This window comes from Equus quagga, chromosome 10 (assembly GCF_021613505.1).
Source record: "Equus quagga isolate Etosha38 chromosome 10, UCLA_HA_Equagga_1.0, whole genome shotgun sequence".
Lineage (NCBI taxonomy): Eukaryota > Metazoa > Chordata > Mammalia > Perissodactyla > Equidae > Equus > Equus quagga.
The window spans coordinates 50,882,375-50,896,417 of record NC_060276.1 but is presented as its reverse complement, the minus strand read 5'-3'; the positions used below and the strand labels follow the sequence as shown (position 1 = coordinate 50,896,417).

General features: G+C 36.9%; 1 pseudogene; it reads right to left on the bottom strand.

Moving 5' to 3' along the window:
* Nucleotides 1-11,080: 11,080 nt before the first annotated feature.
* LOC124245897 (60S ribosomal protein L7a-like) lies at nucleotides 11,081-11,899 on the bottom strand (annotated as a pseudogene).
* Between the last annotated feature and the right edge of the window lie 2,144 nt (nucleotides 11,900-14,043).

Below are 14,043 nucleotides of genomic sequence, written 5' to 3'. Positions count from 1 at the left end.
TCAAAATAAAAAAGCGAGAAACCACTGAAGGAACATTTCCTTAGAAACCTCTCCTCTGACATTAAACTTAGTTCAAAGGTATTCGGAGCAACAAAGACTTGCAATACAAGGATATTACCAGGGGAAAAAGATATTTTTAGTCCAACTATATTTGATTCTTATTTCAAGAAACATCAATCACTCTGGATTATGCATAAAAATATCCCAAAAGCAACATGGCTTTTGGTCATGTATGGCTTTTATTTTGAATGCTTGATTTTACATATTTAATAAAGGAGCTAGATTAAAATTTAAATGTTTTAAACTTCGATGAGTAGAAATGAATTTTTTTTGATTCTCTGCAGTTAAAGACAAAAACCCTGTCAAACTTCAATTCTCCTAGAACAGACTTCTTATTCTTATTCTTATTCTCATATTCAATTTGACTGTTTCTTTTTTTTCACCAAAATTCAAACTTTTTTGCAAGCTCTGTCTAGATCAAACCTGAGTTATTTTGATATCAAATCCAGTCTTGTGTTGTTGCTTGCCCCTCTCAATGGGAATACTCTGCACTGGTTTCTTTCTAGGATGGCATCTAGGAACAGGAGAAAGTTCATATATTCTCATAGGTTTAGGAAAGAAACATGTGATGCTGCTTTCTGTACTCACTGTATTGGCTTTGGTCTACCTGAGCCCACCTGCTCCTACTCTGCCAAGGTATAAGTTATTTTGTCCATCCTTTTGATCATCTTGGATTCCTTTTAGGGATCAAGGACTTCTTAGCTTCTTTCTTTGCACCAAGTTGGAGTGTAAGGACTGCCTGTAAATCTATGAACCCCGACCCTTATCTCAACTCTAGCTAAACTCTTGCATCTGTACATGTTGGATACAAAGCTGTGTCAAACATAGGCTTACAGGATACCCATGGTATGAACAGAAAAGCAAGAAACATGCCTTCATTTTCTCATATTTCCTCAAACCTGTCTGTGTGTCTTTACCTCACTGCTACGTTGTCATTGTTTATCTTTTTTTTTTTTTTAACCTTGAAGGAAAATCCAGGAAATTCACAGCTATAAACCTCCCTATGTTCTGTCCCTCTTTCTTCCTCTTTCTCTCTCCGTGCTCTTCTTCCCGGCACCAGAGAGGCAATAGTTGTAGTGAGTGAAGACATTTCTTATCCATATTGTCATCTCTCTGACTCTGTGGTTCACTTTGACACAATTCCAGTTTGGGGAGAGTTAAGAAAGTCCTTTAACTTAAAGCTGAGCAATACCTTCTTTGTACTCAGAGGTGCTTAGTATATTTGTCCTTCTTTGTGGAAGGACTTATGGAGAAAAAGAACAAAAATCAACAACAAGAAGTACTAAAAAGTGGAGGAATTCCACAGGTCTTATCTCTCTACCTGTGTTTGTAAATCCATACAGTTGCATGTTATTATCTTTTCATTGATTGTTGTGATCTATTTCTTTATTTTTGAACCAGGTTATCTTGGTCTGATCCTAGTTCCATCACTTAATAAATGTGTGCTCTTGGACTAGTTATGTTGCCTCTCCATGCCTCAGTTTCTCATTTGTAAGAAAGGGATCCTAATAATATCACCTCATAAGGTTGCTGGGAGGATTACCCGAGATAATATTTGTAACTTATGTTAATATATTTACAGCAGTACCTAGCATTTAACAAGCACTATATAAGTATCAACTTTGTAAGTTGAAAATATGTATGTATGTGTGTATGTATTCATGTACATCCTATGGTGATTAGAAACTGAGGAATGATTTCAAGCTAACATAAAAATACTGATAAAATCTGGAGTGCTTATTTATCCATTTAAAATGACAATTGTAACTTTTAATTAGATCAGCCCACTTTCTCTGATTAAAAAATGGAACATAGGGTTGCTCAGACATAGCAGGCACAACAAGGTCATTGAGGCTGGGGTGGGAAAGGAAGCACAGAATACAAAATTAGGGGGCCAGCCCGGTGGCACAGCGGTTAAGTTCGCACGTTCCGCTTCTCAGCGGCCTGGGGTTCGCTGGCCCGCATCCCGGGTGCGGACATGGCACTGCTTGACACACCATGCTGTGGTAGGCGTCCCACATATAAAGTAGAGGAAGATGGGCACGGACGTTAGCTCAGGGCCAGGCGTCCTCAGCAAAAAAGAGGAGGACTGGCAGTAGTTAGCTCAGGGCTAATCTTCCTCAAAAAAAAAAAAAAGAATACAAAATTAGGAAGTGAGGTGGCTTAAAGTTATGTTTTATAATTTTCTAGAGGACAGGCAGTATTAATTAATGAAAAAAGACAGTTCAAACTTGCTAGTTATCACAGAAATGCAAGTTCAAACAGTGAAAGATCAAGTTTCAACTAGTCACTATCACACTGATGGGTGAAAGCACAGCATAATATAGAATGATGGAATAAATTTTAGGTTAGAAATCTAACCTAAGGATTTTGATATTGTTTTCCTACATAAAAACTACAGATTTTTGTAACGCTAATCAAGAATGTTGCAAAATCCAGTAGTATGATATCACAAAAATAACTTGATTATTTGTAGCAGTTATTATATCTGCTTGAATGCATACCTACCTTGGAAATTCATTTTTTAATTAGAGAGTAAACAGTGCAAAACCAAAACATCAAATCTGAGTGTATTTGGAATTAAAGATAGCATTATATGTGAGAGAAGACAATCGCTAAAATTACTCTCAATTCTAATTTTAAAAACAAACTATACGCAACTTGAATTCAAATTTCCTGAGTTGGGCATGGTTTTTAATGGAAGTATTACTCTTGGATGTTCAGACTACACATATTTTCTTTAGGAACTTTAATCAGCTCTGAGATACCAGGAGAGATAAAGTTTCTTTTTTTCTGTGGTTAGTTGAATTACAGCTCCGTTTTTTTAATTAGGTGACAGGAAATTGGGTATAGCTACCAACATCTTAGAAACCACAAAACTAGTTACAAGTACCCCTGATAAATTAAAGAGAAAGCCTTTTCAAAAACAGTGTGAACTCCAAAGGAGAGACAGGAAAACTTGAATATTGAGTGGATTCAAGACAAGGGTGAGCAAAATATCTTTCAGAAACAGCATGGGTTTTATAAAGGCAGAGGAAAAATAGCACATTGTTTCAGAGATGACCTTTGCCTTCATTAAATATTTCCAACTGGAAAGTTTCTTTACTTTGCTCCCGTCTCCACATTCTGTGTGAACTCCTTCTGCCACCCTCAGGAATATTTGTGCTCCATATTCTAATTGTACACTCAATTCCAACTGAAGTTCGTTAAGCACATTATTGATACTGACTTTGCCAAGGTCAGCAACTTCTCTACCCCAAACTGGTTTACACATTTCTGTCTATGCTCCCATGATTCCTGTCCATTTACTCAGTCATGCTGTTTTCTTATAAACCACAGAGCTCACAAATGTGGAGCCAAGAAAAGAGATGATAGGGAAAATAAAAGTGACTACCCTTAGGTATTTTTGCTTCCTACCAACTTGTCCTTGGGTTTGTCAGCAAGTGTTTCCTAAGATCTGTAACATTAGAACTTTTCACCAGCCTGTTTTAAGTAGTCCTTTCTTCTTATCAGTAAACAGCAAGAAAAAGATTTTCAAGAGAAAAATAATTCTAAACCATTTTCACTTAAACACAAATTGCTCTTTCTCAGATGGAGTTCTCAAGATCATAATTTACAGAGAGAGTTTATTTCTTTTAAGACTTCAAGCTATCATTTTGATCATATCTCATTAACAAGACATTTTCTTCTAGAGGCATGAAATGTTATCCAGGTTGTATGTTCAATTTTTATTTTATCTTAATCCCTTTGAATTATCCCAAGTAATCTGATTCCTTAAATCCACCTTGAGCAATATATGCTTTCAGTATATGTCAGCAAACAGCCACCATAATCCAAGATCATGGTGGACAATGGGACGCCCCTGCAGAATGAAGTCTTTATTTTAACAAAATATTACCTGATAACCTCTAGAGTGAATTGTCCATATTCTATAAATCTAGAATATTATTCATGAAACCTATGGAGCTTGAAACATGATCAAATAGAGATTGACCTATATAAAACCAAAGGAATAGAGTCATGAAAAGATAGTTGGTTCAGTTAGCCACAAGATATCCCAATGACTGTCAGTTAATCAGTTTAGTACCTCCTCCAGCTCCCTAGAGAGACAATATGAAGTAGGGAGAAAACGTTTTAGGCCTAAGTATGGCAATATTTCATTCTTTGTAGATTCAAACTTCATAGTGTTAGTTTAAATAAAGATACTTGTACAATTTTCACATTTCTAAAATGATTTTAGAAATTTCTAAATTTGTTTATTTAAAACTCTAGAAATCCAGAATTGGGTATTTTTTGACTTAGGTTGAAGTTTACATTTCCATTATCCATATTGTAGAGATAATTCAATGCTTCAAATCAGGGTTTTAGATTCCAAGATTGTATTGCTAGTAACTCAGTGGGTGACCTGAGAGAGTGTTCAAAACCGTCTTGGCCTCAATTTTTTCTACCTCAAAACCAGTAATATAGATTAAACGATTCTTTATATTTCTTATAATACTAACAGTCCATAAATCTGTGATTCCAAGAAAAAAATTGGTAAGCCAAACATCTAATGCTCTCATCTGGTTGCTTAAGGTTTAGTTGTTGACAAGATTGTTTAGAAAAGGTTTTATCTATTCTGCCGGGGTCCAGCCCCAGCCGGATCCAGGTCTCCTGAGGGATGGACGGCATCGGCGAAGGAGGAGGCAGTGAGACAAGGAGTTTGGTGTCCAAGTCTGACTTTATTTTGTGTATGTATGATTTATATAGGGCTCAGGATATGCAAGGATGATTTCACGAAACAGTCCCAGTACATATTTTTGGCTCGCGTAAGCGGGATTTTGCAAGGTAGACAATAGTCCTAAGAGCAATTGATTGTGTGTAGGCCTGGGGGGAGTCAAGCTTCTGCAATCCTTTACTTCAAGGAGGCCACCCCCAGCGGCCTCCTGACTCAATGGGCTGTGGCAACCACCGTCCTCCTAGAGAGATCTGTGGGGGCCACAGATTTCTTTGTTCCCTCTCCACTCCCACCGCTTTACCGGACCAAAGGACGGGTCAGAATGTTCTTTCCCTAGAAGATGTTTTTCCCCAGAACTTTCCCTAGAATATTGCATTGTATCATTCTCATTCCCAGGGCCGGGCTGACTTCCCCTGAAATAACCCTAGGTGCAGAACAGAGTAAGCAGAAGCAGGAAAGTCAAAAGTACCAGGGAGACTTGTTGCAAGGGCAGCCTGGTAGATTCCCTTGTGCGTCCCCTCATCTCTCTCCCGGACCTTGTCACAAGGCAGAGGCTTAACTTGTAGGTTGATGGCTCCCGGCACTATTCTATTATTTTATTTATTTATTTGTATTCTGGTAAGAACACCTAACGTAAGATCTATTCTCTTAAAAGAATTTTTAAGTATTGGTATCTATATGGACAATATTGTATATTTGATCTCTAGAAGTTATTTATCTTGTATAACTGAAATTGTATAAATGTCGAATAACAACTACCCTTTTTCCTGTCCCCCCAGTCCCTGGCAAGCACCATTCTCTTCTCTGTTTCCATGGGTTTGAATAATTTAGATACCCCATATAAGTGGAATGAGGCAGCATTTGTCCTTCTGTAATTAGATTATCTCAATTAGCATAGTGTCCTCAAGTTTCATCCATGTTGTTACAAATGGAAAAGCTTCCTATTTATATAAGGCTGAATGATATTCCATTTTATATATACACTACATTTTCTTTATCCATTTATCTGTTGATGGACATTAAAGTTATTTTCACATTTTGGCTATTGTAAATAATGCTGCAATGAACATGAGAGTGTAGGTATTTCGAGATGGTGATTTCAATTCTTTGGGAAATATCCCCAGAAGTGGGATTGCTGGATCATATGATAGTCCTATTTAAATTCTTTGAGGAAACTCCATACTGTTTTCCATAGCAGTTGCATCATTTTTTATTACAGAAAGAGTGTACAAGTGTTCCAATTTCTCCACATCTTTGCCAATACATCTTTTATTTATTTATTTGTTTTTATAATAGCCATCCTCAGAGATATAAGGTGAAATCTCACTGTGTGTGTGTGTGTGTGTGTGTGTGAGGAAGATTGGTCCTGAGCCAATATATGTGCAAATCTTCCTCTGCTTATATGTGTGATGCTGCCACAGCATGGTTTGACAAGCGGTGCTAGGTCTGCGCCCAGGATCCAAAATGGCGAACCCTGAGCCACTGAAGTGGAGCATGCAAATTTAACCACTACACCACCAGGCCAGCACCTCATTGTGGTTTTGGTTTGCATTTCCTTAACGATTAGTGATGTTGAGCATTTTTTCATATATCTGGTGGCCATTTGTATTTCTTCCTTGGAAAAAATGTCTGTGCAGTTCCTTTGCTTATCTTTTAATCAGGTTATTGGTTCTTTTGCTATTGAGTTGTAGAAGTTTTCTATGTATTTAGAAATTAACCCCTTATCAAATATATGGCATGCAAATATTTTCTCCCATTCCATAGGTTGTCTTTTTCATTTTGTTGATTGTTTCCTTTGCTGTTCAGAAAGTTTTAAGTTTGATGTTGTCAAATTTTGTTTTTATTCTCTGTGCTTTTGGTGTCATATCCATGAAATCACTGCCAAGACCAATGTCATGAACATTTTCCCCTATGTTTTCTTCTAGGAGTTTTACAGCTTCAGGTCTTATGTTTAAGACTTTAGTCCATTTTGAGTTGATTTTTGTGTATGGTCTAAGATAAGGGTCCGATTTCATTCTTTTCATGTAAATATCCAGTTTTCCAAATACTATTTGTGGAAGAGGCTATCCTTTATCCATTATTTATTTTGACAATTTTGTTGAAGATAACTTGACTGTATATGCCTGAGTTTACTTCTGGGCTCTCAATTATCTTCCATTGGTCTATGTGTATGTTTTTATGCCAGTAGCATACTGTTTTGATTACTATAGGTTTTCATTATTTTCTGAAATCAGGAAGGGTGATGCCTCCAGTTTTGTCCTTCTTGCTCAAGATTCCTTTGGTTATTCAGGATCTTTTGTGGTTCCATGTAAGTTTTAGGGTAGCTTTTTCTATGTCTGTAAAAGAAGCCATTGGAATTTTCAAAGAGATTGCATTGAATCTGTAGATCACTTGGGTAGTATGAACATTTTAACAAGATTAATTCTTCCAATCCATGAGCACAGAATATCTTTCCATTTATTTTTGTCTTTCTCAATTTGTTTCATCCATGTTTTATAGTCTTCAGTTAGACTTTTCACTTCCTTGCTTAAATTTATTCCTAATGGACAACCCAACTTTGATATTCCATATGCCGCCTGATTGGACCTGACCTTCATGCATCTCTGTCTCCTTCTGCTATATACTCTATTGTGACTAATAACATTATATATCCTTCGTCCAGGCCTGAGATCATCATTGATTTCTCCTTATATCTGCCACGACATCTGATTAGAAACCAAGTTTAATCGATTCTAGTTATTCAGTTGATTTTAAATCTATTCTCCCATTTCTATCCCCATTGTCAGTTCCCTAGTTCAGATTTTCATCATTTCATACTTTGATTATTTCAATAGCATCCTATCTGGTATTCCTGCTTCCAGTATCTTTCTCCTATAAAGCATCCTCTACTGCCATATGAATGGATTTTATAAAACCAAATCTTGATCATATTACAAATACATCAGCTCCTACTTGATCTCTTATTTAAAATACTTTATAATTCCAAATTACATTCAGAACAAAATTCAAATGGCTTACTATAACAAACAACATTTATCTCTCTATGTTCTCATAGCTCTCCGCAAACATGTCTGGCCATAAACAATTAGATTTTCTTCTCAAAATGGGGCTTGCTTTCTCTGAGCATTAGACATTTGCAAATATTTCTACCTCCTATCATGAATGACTGATTATTAGTTATATTCGAGACAGCTCCAGAGTTAGCTTCTCTGAGAAAGTTTCTCGGGCACCCATTCCTATCTTATTCCACCCCAGTCTGAGTTTGCTGCCCTTTATCTAAACTTGCCTATCACCCTTCATATACACCAATCAATAGTATTTGTCATAGCGTATAGACGTCATTGTTTTGCTTGTATTCATTCTCCATTCTATTGTGTGCTACTTCAAGGTTGGGATCTTATCTTAATCATTTATTTTCCCGAATGGCTAGTGCAGTGCTTGATACATAACATGCACTCAACTGAAAGTTTCTGTATTTTCCAAGTGTTATGATATTTAGGAAGTGGTAAAGTATATAAATCAATGCTGTCAATTAGAATATAGCCCATCTTCTCACTAAAGCAAATGGAGCAAAATTTTTTACATAGTATCATTTGTCGAAACTTTTTTCCATTTACTTAAGATTATAAAATCACTGATAATGAAAGTATTAAAATTTTCGCAGTTTGTATTAATCAGAGATTTTTACAATTGGCCTGATTACTCTATAACCAATAACATACTTTACTAATTCAACATGTATGTTTTGAATGTTTATTATATGTCAGGCACAATGCTTGATAATAAGGGTATAGAATTGAATGTAGCAGACAAGTATTCTGTATTCAAGGAGGTTATACTCTAGCTAAGCTTCTTTTTGTGTACTAAGTACAAATTGCATTGAATTGTTAAAAGATTTAACAAATTATACTACATATCTGCAATGCTTGAAATGATCTTCAAAATGTAAGGTTGAATTGTATGAAATTATCACTATTCAACCTTTGTGTGGTTCAACTTAATATATTAAAAAAAAACCTTCATTCTATATAATATGACTTCTACAGACTCACAGAATTAAAATGCCAACAAAATATTCTGCATGTGTAAGGGATTGTTTCAAGCACCTTAAACATAAGTAGTCAACAGCGCATACATTGTGCGAAGCAGAGACTAAAAAAATTTTTTTGCCCCCAATATTTTCTACTCCAGTCTGTCACAGATTTCTTCATGAGTGTGAAATAGAGTTTAACTAGTTAGGGTATTATGGTACCTGAAAGTCGTGTGTGGGGGAAGTAGATCTTAGCAGGGCTAAATCTTTTTTAGTACTTTGAAAATCTTCTCCTTAGAAGCAGAATCCTGGCTGATTTTCAAAGTAAATATTACATGGAGGTCTCAATTCATAAACAAATTAAAAGCAGAGCTCCTTTATTTTAAGCAGAAGACGGGGTTTCAGAGTCCTGCTGAAGCTGCCTCTTTTTGCCCATCCAACTCACTCACTACCCCTCACAGCAACCACTAAGCTACTTCCACAGTGTGTGGGACACACAAAATTACTTTTTAGTTTTTTTGTTTTTCTCTTTTTCGTGACTAACACAAGGAAATTAACATTAACTGAGCATCTACTAGATATTATTTTAATTATATTTTTATATAATTCTAAAAATATTTCTGTAAGATATTATTATTCTCACTTAACAGATGAGGAAACTGAGGCTTGGAGGTTAATTAAATTGCCTGCAGCTAGATAACTAGAGTGGTGGGCCAATTCAAACTCAAACCTATCTGACTCTAAAGTCTGAGGCCTATTTATACCTCACATTTTATCGAGTGTCATGCAGAAGAGAACAAGTACAGAGAGATTAGGATACAGATTTAGTAACTGCGAGCGTTTAACACAATTGGTATTTTAAAGTGTTCTCCCAGATCTGATGCAAAGTCTTGGTGTGAAAAGGAGAGAATGTGAAACAACAAGAAGAGGAAGTATGGACAAACAGAGAACATTTGGCATGGAAATGTCAATAAGCTGGAGGCCTAAAAGCAGAAAGCAAGAGTAAATTGATAAATATCAAAAAGGGCTTTTGAATATTTATATAATTTTCAAAATACAAACCTTAATGAAAAAGACTTCTTCGCAATAATAGTCTTTCTCATATAACAGGAACAGTCATGTCAGAGAGTTCTTCAGACTCCTGGTCTTTGAAGTCAGAGTATTTATAGAAGAGGGGGATTTATCCATGAAGCTAATTAAGCTTAAGCTCATTAGCACATACAGCTTCCAAATATAGGAGAGTGGTCCTGGCACCGTGTACACAGGTTTATATGTTTTTGCTTAGTTTTATTGAATTTATGAAAACTGCAATAAGTTAATACAACTGTCTCTTTCCCCCGTGACTTCTCCTCCAACACACTTCTCATGTCAGATAAAGTTACAGTGTTCACAGGCATTTTTGGTATCTGGTTAAGGGAAATTAGAGCTGGAGACATTTAGTTTGGGTTTAGTGGGATATATTGATGTAATTTTCATTCACTTTCAATTTCAAGTTATTGCTAGCTATCCTTCATATTATGTGAGTTCACCCAGCATCCTTACATGAAGGTGCCTGGCCAAATTTCATATGCAGCCAACATGTAGGGAAAAAAAAGTATTATAGAGGAGTTGCATAAGTAAAATGAGAGAATAGACAGCTCCAAAGGCCTATTCTTTCACAGAAATATTAAAAAAAAAACAAGCAGAAACTATCAGAATCAACTTTGCCAGATTCCTGGAAAATGTTCAAAGGCTTACATCAACCAAGAACAAGACAACTTAAAAATGTTCCCGGTATTCAAGAAAAATTCTGTCAAACATTAGCTGAACACAAGCTAAAGGAAAAGAGACTTCAGTGACCACACATGATCAAAAATACAGTCTTTTCAAAAAATGGTTTTGAGAGAAAGATAATCTGTGTATGACTCCACTCATATGAGGAATTTAAAATTATGGACCAAGAGCAGTTTAGTGGATACCAGGGGAAAGGTGGGGTGGGGGGTGGGCACAAAGGGTGAAGTGGTGCACTTACAACATGACTGACAAACATTAATGTACAATTGAAATTTCACAAGATTGTAACCTATCAATAACTCAATAAAAAAAAGAAAAAAAACTAGTTTTGAAAAATCACTACAAAAATGAACTATAGCCTTCAACCATAAAGAACAGCAAACCCAGGGGTAGGGAGCATATCCTATATTTATATTTACCACATTATACTATTAAACAGCCATTTCTTTTTTGAAGGAGAGTTTTTATTACTTATGAACAGAAAACTCAACTGCGTGTGCTCAGCCCAGCTTGGTGGCCAGTTCTTTAGCCTTTGCCTTCTCCAGATTGGTGATGCAAGCCACTGATTTTGGACCCAGGACGTTGCCTCCGCAGTGACGGTGGATTTCGTTGTATCTGTCGTTCTAGTTAGTCCTGATAGGTTCCACCAGCTTAGCCAGAGCTCCTTTGTCTTCCGAGCTGACTTGTGTGAAGGCGACCGTCGTGCAGGTCTTCCTGTGGACCAGACGCCCCAGCCGGGCCTTGCCCTTGATGATGCAGTAGGGCACCCCCATCTTCCGACACAGGGCAGGAAGGAAGATGACCAGCTCGATGGGATCCACGTCCTGTGCAATCACTACCAGCTGAGCCTTCTTGTTCTCCACCAAGGTGGTGACAGTATTGACCCCTGCTTGAAGGACCGGTGGCCTCTTAGTGGGGACATCCCCTTTGCCAGCAGCCTTCTTCTCAGCCCGGGCCAGCAGCCTCTGCTTCTTCTCTTGCTTTGTCTCTGGTTTGTACTTGTGGGCCAGTTTGAGCAACTGAGTAGCTGTCTTGTGGTCCAGGGCCTGGGTGAGCTGGTTGATTTCAGGAGGTACCTTGAGCCACTTATAGAGGATCACCCTCTGTTGCTGCAGCCTGATGTAGTGGGGCCATTTGACGAAGCGGGTGAGGTCCCGTTTGGGCTGGATGTCCTGTCCGATGCTGAAGTTCTTGGGCCTCTTCTCGAACAGCGGGTTCACCACCTTCTTGGCCTCCTGCTTCTTCACGACCGCGGGGGCCGGGGCCACCTTCTTCCCCTTGGCCTTCTTCACTTTCAGCATCTTGGGCAGCTGGAGGAGAGAGAAAGCTAGCCATTTTTTTTTAAGATTTTATTTTTTTCCTTTTTCTCCCCAAAGCCCCCCAATAGTTGTATATTCTTTGTTGTGGGTCCTTCTAGTTGTGGCATGTGGGATGCTTTGATGAGCATGGTTTGATGAGCAGTGCCATGTCCGCGCCCAGGATTCGAACCAACGAAACACTGGGCCACCTGCAGCGGAGCACGTGAACCCAATCACTCGGCCATGGGGCCAGCCCCTTAAATAGCCAATTTTTGACAAAAATATAACAAGGCATACAAAGAAACAGGGAAGTTTGACTTATTCAAAGGAAAAAAATAAATAGACAGGAGCCATCACTGAGGAAATTCAGATATTGGACTTATTAAACCAACACTTTAAATCAACTGTCTTAAATATGCTTGAAGAGCTAAAACACAAGCAATGAACTAAAGGAAATCAGGGGAAATATGGATGAGCAAAATGAGAATATCAGTAAACTGTAAAAATAATAAGAAGGAGCCAAATAGAAACTCTGGAGCTGAAAGGTATAATAACCAAAATGAAAAATTCACCAGATATAGTCAATAGCAGATTTGAGCAGACAGAAGAAAGTATCAACAAAGTTGAAGATAAGAAAATTGAAAATGTCCAGTCTAAGGAGCAGAGAAAAGAAAATGAAGAAAAGTGAACAGAGCCTAAGATACTCTTGGGAGACCATCAAGTGAATCAACATTCGCATTATGAGTCCCAGAAAGAGAAGAAAAAAGGAGCAGAAAGAATATTTAAAGAAATAAAAGCTGAAAACTTCCCACATTTGATGAAAGATGTGAAACTACATCTCCAAGAAGTTCAACAAACCTGGAGTAGGATAAACTCAGATCCACACTGAGACACATTGCAATCAAACGGTTAAAAAACAAAGAGAGAATCATGAAACCAGCAAAAAGATCCTCAATAAGACTGACAGCCTATTTTTCATGAGAAACAACAGAGGCCAGAAAACAGTGGGATGATATATTCAAAGTGCTGAAAGAAAACAAAGAAAAACCTGTCAACCAAGAATTCTGCATCTGGAAGAAAAATATCTTTTAAAATGAAAGAGGAATTAAAACACCACCACATAGACAAAAGCTAAGGGAATATACTTACTCCAAAAGAAATGATAAAGGAAGTACTTTAGATTGAAATGAAAGGACACCAGACAATAACTCAAACCCATACTAAGAAATAAAGATATCCAAAACAAACACATGGATAAGGTGAACAGATTAGTGGTTACCAGAGGGGAAAGGGGTGGGGGGAGGATAAGAGGGGTAAAGGGGCACATATCTATGGTGACAGATAAAAACTAGACTATTGGTGATAAACACATGCAGTCTATACAGAAAATGATGTATAATCATGTACATCTGAAATTTACATGGTGTTATAAGCCAATGTGACCTCAATAAAATAATTTTTTAAAAAAAGAAACAAAGATCTCCAGTAAAGGTATTTACATAAGTAAATATAAAAGCCAATACAATTGTATTTTCGGTTTACATGATTTAAAAGACAAATGCATGTAAATATACATATATGTTATTGGGAACATGATGTATAAATGTTTAATTTGTGACAACAGCAACATAAAGGGGTATGAGCTGTATAGGAGCAGAGTTTTTGTATGTTAATGAAACTAAGCTATTATCACTTCAAACTAGATTGCTATAAATTTAGGTTGTTAATTGTAACACTCATGGTAACCACTAAGAAAATATCTTTAAAAATATACACGAAAGTAAATGAGAAGGAAATAAAAATGGTATACTCAACATCATTAATCATTAGGAAATTCGTATTAAAACCACAATAAGTTATCACTTCATGCCCACTAAGATGGCTATAACTAAAAATAAATAACAGAAAATAACAAGCAAAATAGAGGATTTGGAAAAAATGGAATTCGTCATTTGCTGGTAAGAAGGTGAAATGGTGCAACTGCTGTGAAAAACAGTTTGGTAGTTCTTCAAAGATTTAAACAGAATAACCATATGATCTCACATTTCTACTCCTAGGTATATACCCAAAATAAGTGAAAACAGGTACCTAAACATGTACACAAATGTTCATTGCATCACTATTCACAATAGCCAAAAGGTGGAAATAGTCCAAATGCCCATCAA